This window comes from Microtus oregoni, unplaced genomic scaffold (assembly GCF_018167655.1).
Source record: "Microtus oregoni isolate MIOR12 unplaced genomic scaffold, Mior012 000062F_ref0000492, whole genome shotgun sequence".
Taxonomy (NCBI): domain Eukaryota; kingdom Metazoa; phylum Chordata; class Mammalia; order Rodentia; family Cricetidae; genus Microtus; species Microtus oregoni.
In genome coordinates this window covers 8,442,203-8,452,182 of record NW_024543872.1, presented here as the reverse complement: position 1 = coordinate 8,452,182, position 9,980 = coordinate 8,442,203, and the positions used below count along the sequence as shown (strand labels likewise).

Below are 9,980 nucleotides of genomic sequence, written 5' to 3'. Positions count from 1 at the left end.
CATAATATTGTGTCCCCCCCCTTTTTTTTCCTGAGACAGGGTTTCTCTGTAGCTTTGGAGCCTGCCCTGGAACTCACTCTGTAGATCAGGCTGGCCTCAAACTCACAGAGATCAGCCTGCCTCTGCCTCCCGAGTGCTGGGATTAAAGGCGTGCACCACCATCGCTCAGAGTACATCCTTAGGGAGACATTTTCTCAGTTGAGGTTCCCTCCTTTTAGATGACTACAACCTGTGTCAGGTTGATATAAAACTATGCAGCACAATCTGTATCTATTAATCCAAAAGTGATTTCACCAGTTATTAAAAATACCTACAGGAGGGGACTGGAGAGATGGCTCAGAGGTTAAGAGCATTGCCTGCTCTTCCAAAGGTCCTGAGTTCAATTCCCAGCAACCACATGGTGGCTCACAACCATCTGTAATGAGGTTTGGTGCCCTCTTTTGGCCTGCAGGTATACACACAGACAGAATATTGTATACATAATAAATAAATAAAATTAAAAAAAATACCTACAGGAATATTCCTAGTGGTATTATTTGTAACCTCACTGTGATGGACGGCTTCAGTCATCACCTGGACACAACCTAGAGTCACCTGGAAAGCCTTAATGAGGGATTGTCTACACTGGCTTGGCCGGTAGGCGTGTTTATGGGGGAATATAAGTGTTTATTTTGAGACAGTTTCATTTTGTATCCTTGACTGGCCTAGAACACAATGATTTGTAGACCAGGCTGCCCTCAAATTCGCAGAGATCTGCCTTCCTCTGCCCCTGAGTGCTGGGGTTAAAGGCATGCGCGCCATATTGTCTTAAGTTAGTTGACATGGGAAGACTCAGCCTCCTGTGGGGAGCACCATTCCCTAGGCAGGGAGCACTGGACTGTAAAAGAGTGCAAGCCTGCCGGCAAGCGGGCCTTAGACGTTCATTTCTCTCTGACCGTGATGTGGATGTGATGTGACCAGATGTTGGAAGGTCCTGCCTTGATTTCTTCTCCCGATCGATGGACTGCAATCTGGGATTGTAAGATAACACAAACCCTCTCTCTCCCCTAAGTTGCTTTTTGTCAGGGTTTTTTTTTTTTTTTTTGGTTTTTCGAGACAGGGTTTCTCTGTGGCTTTGGAGCCTGTCCTGGAACTAGCTCTGTACACCAGGCTGGTCTCGAACTCACAGAGATCCGCCTGCCTCTGCCTCCCGAGTGCTGGGATTAAAGGCGTGCGCCACCATCACCCGGCTGGGAAAAGCCCCAGACTGGAAACTGTTGGTTTTCTAGGTTTCTGGAGCTGTGGGATCCCACAAGCGCTTTTGTAGTTTCTTGGCTCTGGAGGTTTCAGGTTGAACAGTGAGCGCTTTGTTAGGCTTCACCAGCAGAGGGCGCTACAGGAAGCCAGCAACCTAGAGGAGAAAGGCAGGTGCGCCAAACTGTCATAGTGCTGACAGGTGTTTATCCTCAGCAGCTGCGCTTGGCTCAAGTTTCCAGTCTTTTCTCACTCTCAGAATCAGCTTTTATTGCGTTCCTTCAAGATGCTAGCACCATGAGTGTGATAGCACTGGGGAGCCTGAGGCAGAGGGATGGTGGGATTAGGGCCTGCCTATGCTACATAGCAAGACACAGTCTCTAAACAGATGAACAGGGTTTGAGTTGGAGCTCAGGTGGTAAACTGCTTGCCCTGTAAACTGTAAAGCCCTGGGTTCAATTCCTCAGTACCACATGCACCAGGCATAGCAGTGCACACCTATAATATAATATAAGCACCCAGGAGGTAGAGGCAGGAGGATCAGAAAGTCCTCTTTGACTATACAGTGAGCTCAATGCCATGTCAGCTACATGAAACCTTGCTTCAAAAATAAATAAATAAAGAGGGCCAATGAGATGGTTCAGCAGATAGAGCCACTTGTAGAGAGAGCCTGGAGCCCCTCCTCTTACATAAAGATGGAATGAGAGAACCGGCCTCACAAAGCTACCCTGACCTCCACATGTGTGCCATGGCTTGAGTACACGGCTGTCATGCACGTATCACGCACCCACACACACAATAAACTGTAAGTAATAAATATGTACATTGATTAAAAAGTAATAACCAGTCTGGCGGTGGTGGCACACGCCTTTAATTGCCGCACATGGGGAGGCAGAGGCAAGCGCATCTCTGAGTTCGAGGCCAGTGTGGTTTACAGAGAGAATTCCAGGACAGGCAGGACTGTTACACAGAGAAACCCTGTCTCGAAAGACCAAAAACAAAACAACAACAGCAAAAACATAAAACATGGAGGGAATCACCTTGCGGGCTCTCAGTCTTGCATGCCCAGCCCTGGGAAGCCTCCTTCCCTGCCCTTTCCCAACCAGCCGGGGCTCACAACTGGGGAGCTTTCCAGCTCCCATCTACCCAGCTCCCATCTTCTGTTTTCTAGTGTGTTATCTTGGCCTCTAAGAGACCCCAGAAGCCTGTTTTGATGACTCAAGACCAGGTGTGGTGGCACAAACTTTAATCCCAGCACTTGGGAGGCAGAGGCGGGCAGATCTCTGAGTTCAAGACCAACCTGCTCTACAGAGTGAGTTCCAGGACAGTCAGGACTAAGTAAAGAGACCCTCTCTCATAAAACAAACAAACAAACAAACAACAAAACCTAACTCTGAAGCAGAAAGACAAAATTGAATGATTCATGCAAGTCGTTTCTAAAGAGATGAGCCAAAGGGAGTGAAGAATAAATGTCTACAATAATTAAAAATTCCCTGTAGGCATGGTGGTGTGTGCCTGTGCTCGTACTTGGGAGGTGGAGGCAGAAGGACTGAGCAACTTTGTCTCAACACAACACAACACAGCACAGCAAAACACAACACAGCACAGCACAATACAGCACAACAAAACACAGCACAGCACAGAACAATACAACACAACACTGCATAGCAAAACACAACACAGCACAGCAAAACACAGCACAGCACAACACAACACAGCACAATACAGCATAGCACAACACAGCACAGCACAATACAGCACAACACAGCACAACACACCACAGCACAGTACAGCACAGCACAGCACAATACAGCACAACACAGCACAGCACAGCACAGCACAGTACAGCACAGCACAACACAGCACAGCACAGCACAACACAACACAACACAGCACAACACAACACAACACAGCACAGCACAACACATCACAGCACAACACAGCACAGCACAGCACAACACAGCACAACACAGCACAATACAGCATAGCACAACACAACACAGCACAACACAACACAACACAGCACAACACAACACAACACAGCACAACACAACACAACACAGCACAACACAGCACAGCACAGCACAACACAACACAACACAGCACAACACAACACAGCACAGCACAACACAGCACAGCACACTAAGCTGGTGCAGATAATTAGCACATTGGAAAGACTTTCCTCATCACCGTCCTCTGGCCCCGAGTCTCTGTGCTTTCAAAGGGGCTAGCCTGAGCTCCGATGGGTGTGGTGTGAGCAGATGCCCTGTGCCTCATGACTCTACTTTCCTTTTTTCTCGGGTATTTTAAAGTCTGTGCTGTGTGATTTGTCCTCCAGCAATCTCTCTTGTTAGAGGTTTATATTAGTCTAGTCCATGGATCAACCCCTTCTCTTTTAATTAAAGTGATGTATTGCTTCTGTACACAAGACAAATGCCGCTGGAGCAGAGGCTGGGGATGACTTGGATTCCCATCTGGGTGGGAGGACCCAACATGACGAGTGTCACAGTGACAAGCCAATGGGTGAAGTCGGCTCAGAATCGGATGGAATTTAGCGTTCTCCGTTCTGTTCCTCTCAAGACGCTTGTGGACAATGACTGCTTTCTTCTATAAATGGTACCAATCCTCAGGGAGTTCCGGGGCAAGACCTTTGGATTTTATTACCAGTCACAAAACGGATTTGTGCTGCGCCTATGAGTCCCTTGGGGTCACAATTGTTCAGGAGGGGTTGGCTTTCTCAGCCAGGTGGGAAGGCGATGACAGCAACAGAGCAGTGCTGGCTTGCCTGGGAGTGTCTGAGATCCACGATGTGGGCGTCCAGCAGCCGTCCATGTCTCTAACTGAAGACTTCCAACTGTTCCCACCCCATATTCTTTTGTTACATATACACTTTATTTGGTGTGTCTATGTGTGTGCACATGTGTATAACCACATTGTTGAAGGAGCTGCGAGTTGCATTCCTGCCGCCCTGCTCCCAGCCACTTGGCTAGCTTATGCCTCGAAATAACAACACACAAATTGTATTCTTTTAAACACTGCCTGGCCCATTATATCTAGCCTCTTCTCAGCTAACTCTCGCACCTGGACTAGCCCATTTCTAATAATGTGTGTAGCACCCCAAGGTGCGCTTACCAGGACAATTCTAGCCTACGTCCATCCTGGGTGGGAGCTTCATCGTGTCTGCCTCAGAGAGCAGCGGCCTGGCATCTGAGCTCACTTCCTCTTTCTCCCAGCATTCTGTTCTGTTTACTCCACCCACCTATATTCTAACCTATCAGGGCCAAGCAGTTTCTTTATTAATTAACCAATGACCTTCCTCCATCACCACATGTATACCACAGTAAACATGTGGCAGTCAGAGGATAACCTGCAGGAGTCTGTTCTCCTCTTCCACCATACGGGACCCAGGGATTGAACTCAGATTGTCAGGCTTGGCAGCAATCACCTTTCTCCACTGAGCCCTTTCCCCTGCCCCTTCTCTCCTTATTTTTGTCACCATTGGGTTAGTCTCAACACCTAAGTGTTGATTTCTACAACACCATAATTTTCAGCTTCTGACCCCTGAAATGAAGCTTCCAATCCCCCTCTTTCTCCTGGTGGCATCCTTTACTTCATCATGGCCAATGGCCACACCGTTTTCAAAATGTCTGTTTCAAGCGTTGTGACCTGTCATGTTGATCGCTAACCCTCAGCCTCCCATCTCGCTTAGGCCAGCACTGCTGTCCAGGATTTCCTGCAGTGACCCCATCTCAGAGCCCATGTTCAGTTGGGGTTGTTCCTTTGAAAATACCTTTGTCCTGATTACGCAGGGAAACCCTGTCCCGAAAAAGAAGAAGAAGAAGAAGAAGAAGAAGAGGAAGAGGAAGAGGAAGAGGAAGAGGAAAAAGAAAATACCTTTATCCCTATGTCTCTTCCCCGTGGCTCCATTCTCTCCACACCTTACCTGAATACTAAACTATGTTCATTTGGCTCCCTTGATATTCTCAATCTAAAAATCTCAAGTAAGGCTTACCACCTTTGGGCAATCATTTGATTTTTTTTCCTCCCTACATTCAAACATATAAGGTGGAGCGAGCTGGAGGAAAACACCCAGAATTGATGTCTGGCCTCCACTTGCACATGTATATGTATATATATATACACACACATAAAAGCCTGCCTGTACATGTATTCACAAACCCATACAAACACAGACATATACCACACACACATGAGAACATGGCCAGGGTATGATGCTCCACTCCCAATACATGTGTGCATATCCACAAAAAGAAATATGAAAACCACACACTTATCCAACAGAGGATGTCCAGGGTATGGGGCACATGCCTCTAGTCTTAGCATGGGAGTAGAAACAAGAGGACCAAGAGTTCAAAGCCAAGCTCAACTATATAGTGAGTCTAAGGCCAACCTTGACATGAGACCCTGTCTCAAAAAAGTCAATAAAGCTATGTATAATGGTACATGCCTTTATTCCCAGGACTCAGGAGGCAGAAACAGCCAAATCTCTCTGAGTTCAAGGCCAGTCTGGTCTAACATTCCTGAGTTCCTGACTATCCAGGGTTACATAGTGAGGTCTTGTCTAAGAAAAAAAAATCCAATAAGTATAAAAATAATAAAAACAAACCAACAATGAAGCCGTCACTGTTGTCCTGCTGGGGGGAGGAGAGCACAGGGCCACCGCACTGCCCCACTGCCTTGGGTCCTGGCTGGTACCATGCCGAGAGTACAGCAGCCTGGAGCTCCCACAGGTCCTGTCCACAATGCACTGCCCAGCCACAGGCTCACCCTGACTCTGACCAATAACGAGATTCCCAGGATGGAGAATGGTCCATCTTCTGGATGAAATTCAGATCCCTCCTTAAAAGACGTCTGTGGTCCACGCTGCCACAGAAGCCATGTTGAGGTCATGTTCTGTGCTGCAGTCAGGAACTGTGCGGAAGTCCATGATGCCTGCTGCTGCTGGCGGCCATGGGCAAGGAAGCTTCTTTTTTTTTTAAATTAATTAATTAATTTATTTATTAGAGATTCCTGTTTCTTCCCCGCCACCGCCTCCCATATCCCTCCCCCTCCCCCAGTCAACTCCTCCTCTCTCATCAGCCTGAAGAGCAGACCGGGTTCCCTGCCCTGTGGGAAAGTCCAAGGACCTCCCACCTCCTTCCAGGTCTAGTAAGGTGAACATCCAAACAGCCTAGGCTCCCACAAAGCCAGTATGTGCAGCAGGATCAAAACCCATTGCCATTGTTCTTGACTTCTCAGCAGTCCTCATTGTCCGCTATGTTCAGGGAGTCCGGTTTTATCCCAGGCTTTTTCAGACCCAGTCCAGCTGGCCTTGGTGAGTTCCCGAAAGAACATCCCCATTGTCTCAGTGTGTGGGTGCACCCCTCGCGGTCCTGAGTTCCTTGCTCGTGCTCTCTCTCCATCTGCTCCTGATTTGGACCTTGGGGTTGGCAAGGAAGCTTCTTGAAGAGCGATATGGATGGCGACAGACTCGTAACTGAGAATGAGAGACACCGAGAGCATCTGTGACAATCTCCCCCTAACCCCCATAGAGAAACAGTCCAGACAGGATGCTACCGAGGAGAGTCCTTTAAAACCGTGATAGAGCATGCTCAAGATGGCTCTTTACAGTTGATAGCCTCTGGTGGAAGGGAGGTCGGGGTGGTGACGACAGCTTGACCGCTCTGTCTTCTTTAAGGGACTGGCCACCAGGAGTTCGACCATGCTCCGGTGAGTATATGGGCAACACAAATTAGACTTGATGTACTTTTTTTTTGGAGGGGGTGGAGCAAGGGTGGGAGGGTGGACCTGGGAGGAACGGGACACAAGGGTCATCGGGGTGCACTGTATGAAATTCTAAATAACTGATAAAAAGATTATGTTGAGGGGAGAAAAGTGAACCAGGCACAATGGCTCCTGACCGTTTGCTCCACTCTTCTCCCCTTTGTCTATTTGAGACAGGCTCTCATGTAGGCAGGGCTGTGCTGGAGCTCAATACGTAGACCAGGTTGGCCTTCTGCCTCTGCCTCCAAATACTAAGAGAGAGGGGCCAGCTTATTCATAACAACAGGACATGTTTATGAAATCCTCACCGAAGTACTATCAACCTATACGTGAAATACTTGAACTATCATATGGATAAAAATGTGGGCTGGAGAGATGGCTCAGTGGTTAAGAGTACTGCCTGCCCTTCCAAAGGTCCTGAGTTTAGTTCCCAGCAACCACATGGTGGCTCACAACCATCTGTAGTAATGAGGTTTGGTGCCCTTTTCTGGCCTGTAGGCACACAGCCATACATGCAGAAAGAATACCGAGAATACTGTATACATAATAAATAAATCTTTAAAAAAAATCTGAAAGTTTGGGGGTGGTGAGATGGTTCAGTGGTTACTGGACTTGCAGAGGCCCAGGTTTGGTTCCCAGCACCCACACCACGCCACTCACAACTGTAACTCAAGGTCCTGGGATCCACCACTCTCTTCTGGCCTCTGAAGGCAGCTGTTTATGTGTGGTATATGCATACACGTAATTTTTTTTTAATCTTTTTTTAAAAAAATCCTGAAAGCTTGATGGGCGGTGGTGGCACATGCCTTTAATCCCAGCACTTGGGAGGCAGAGGCAGGTGGATCACTGTGAGTTCAAGGCCAGCCTGGTCTACAAGAACTAGTTCCCAGGACAGGCTCCAAAGCTACAGAGAAACCCTGTCTCGAAAAACAAAAACAAACAAACAAAAAAACCTGAAAGCTTGACAACATGCCCTATGGGAAAACAGGTATTAGATATTACTGTGAGATCAATATAAAAACATGTCTAAGATATTTTTAATTAATAAAAAGTACAAAATAGTGTGTAGAACAGGGGTCCAGAACCTTGTAGGCCTCCAGACCTTAGCACAACAGACTTCACAATGGGAGTACCAAAATTCAGCACATAGCCCTGGTGGTGCACATCTTTAATTCCAGCATTCAGGAGGCAGAGGCAGGAGGATCTCTGTGAGTTCAAGTTAAATTCAGTCTATAGAGTAAGTTCCAGAGCAGCCAGGGCTACACAAAGAAACCTTGTCCCAAAAACACAAAACGAAAGCAAAGAACAAAACCAAGCAAACAAAATAACAATAACAACAAAACCTGATTCAGCAGGTAGCCCATACCATCAGCCAAAATGAAAACAAAGACTTAATTCCGTCAGAGTCCATGGTTCTTGGAAAGTCTCTAAATGTACTAACCTTGCCTTTGGCTTCTGTAGTTCCAATTCTGGCTAGCTGTTCTTGTTAACCGAAGTGTGTCAACTCAGAAGGTGATTTTTGTGTTTACAAACTCACGCTGAGAAGGCTTGAGCTACACTGGGATCCTGACCACCCAGAGTAGTCGTCAGCAGGTTAATAAAGACTTAGATCCACACTCTCCTAGTCTTCTCTAACGAATACCACACAACGCATGTGTGTTATACTACCAGAACACGTCATTTCTGATTTTAACAAACATAATATTATTCTTTCATAATTTCATATATACAGTGTATTTGACCATATCCCCCCCCCCACTCCTCCTAGGTCCATCCCTCACCTCCTCACCCCCTCTCAACTTCATGTCTTTTTTTTTTTTAAACTAATCCATTGAGTCCGAATTGTGCTGCCCGAATTTTTGTTTTGTTTTGTTTTGTTTTAGCCCTGGCTGACCTTGAGCTTCTGATTTTCCTGCCTCTGTCCTCCAGACACTGGGTCAGCAGCCGTACACCACTTTACTTCACGCAAGCTCTTCTTTGGTCTACGTCATGAGCATGGTTTAGGGAACAGACGCTATTTTCTCACAGAAAACAGAAAAAAGGTTACCTGTGGAGCCAGGTTCTTGGGCCTGTCTCAGAAAATAAAGATGTTTACCATTAGATTTTCCTCTGTCCCCAGGGTGACACGTTTCAAGGAGAACTGTCACGTGGTTTCCCATCTGGCAACCAGAATTCCCAGTGCCGCGTGGGCTGCGGGCCAGAGTTCACGGAGTCTGACAAACGAATGGTTTTTCCCCTGCCCCTCCCAGGGCTGCTCACTGACAGTGGAAAGATGGCAGCTTGACGAAGGAGCTCGGTTTGCATCTGTCCGTGAGTGGCACCCGAGTACTGAGGATTCACGGTCTGTAATCAGAGCCCGCATGCTAATTATCTCCTTATGAAAAGGAAAGAAAAGCATAAAAATAGTGTTGAAACGGCACCAGCTCCCACAGAAAACATCCCCTGCCCCCTTCATCATTTCTTGGGTACCTTGATCTTCTAGTGAGCAGGCTTGGGAGAGGAGAGGGGTTCGCAGTGTCTTGAGAAGTGGTTGTGTACCTCACTCCCGCGGCTGGAGCAAGGCTGAAGGACCCCGAGTGACCGTCTCCAAAGCTTCAGATCCCACAGCGAGAGCTGCGATGCACCGTGACCCCACGCTGTTTATTTTTAAAACGTTGTCGCTCTGCATCCTTGCCAGCTGGCCCTGAGAACTCGGGTTTTATCCTGTGATATAAAACTGTGATCTTAGCTAAATGTCACAGTGCACGCGTGGGATCCCAGCACTCGGGAGACTGAGTTAGGAGGAGACTGCTGAGGGTTTGAAGTTAACCTAGTCTACATGGAAAGTCCCAGGCTAGCCTGGGCTCCAGAATGAGACCCCCCCCCCTTTTTTTTTAATGTGATTTAGGATCTCTTCTCAGCGCCTTGCTCTCTCTAACTCTCTCTGTCTCTCTTCTGCTCACCTCTATGTTCATGAAAACGCT

General features: G+C 47.4%; 1 long non-coding RNA gene across 2 annotated transcripts; it reads right to left on the bottom strand.

The window, feature by feature from the left end:
* Positions 1–6,557: 6,557 nt before the first annotated feature.
* LOC121439754 lies at positions 6,558–9,671 on the bottom strand. 2 transcript variants are annotated; one of them, XR_005973286.1, is made up of 3 exons: positions 9,487–9,671; positions 9,065–9,391; positions 6,558–6,730 (listed from the first exon to the last, which is right to left on the bottom strand). It is a non-coding gene; the product is annotated as an uncharacterized LOC121439754 (long non-coding RNA). The 2 variants fall into 2 exon arrangements; XR_005973287.1 differs by having other exon boundaries at positions 9,065–9,360.
* Between the last annotated feature and the right edge of the window lie 309 nt (positions 9,672–9,980).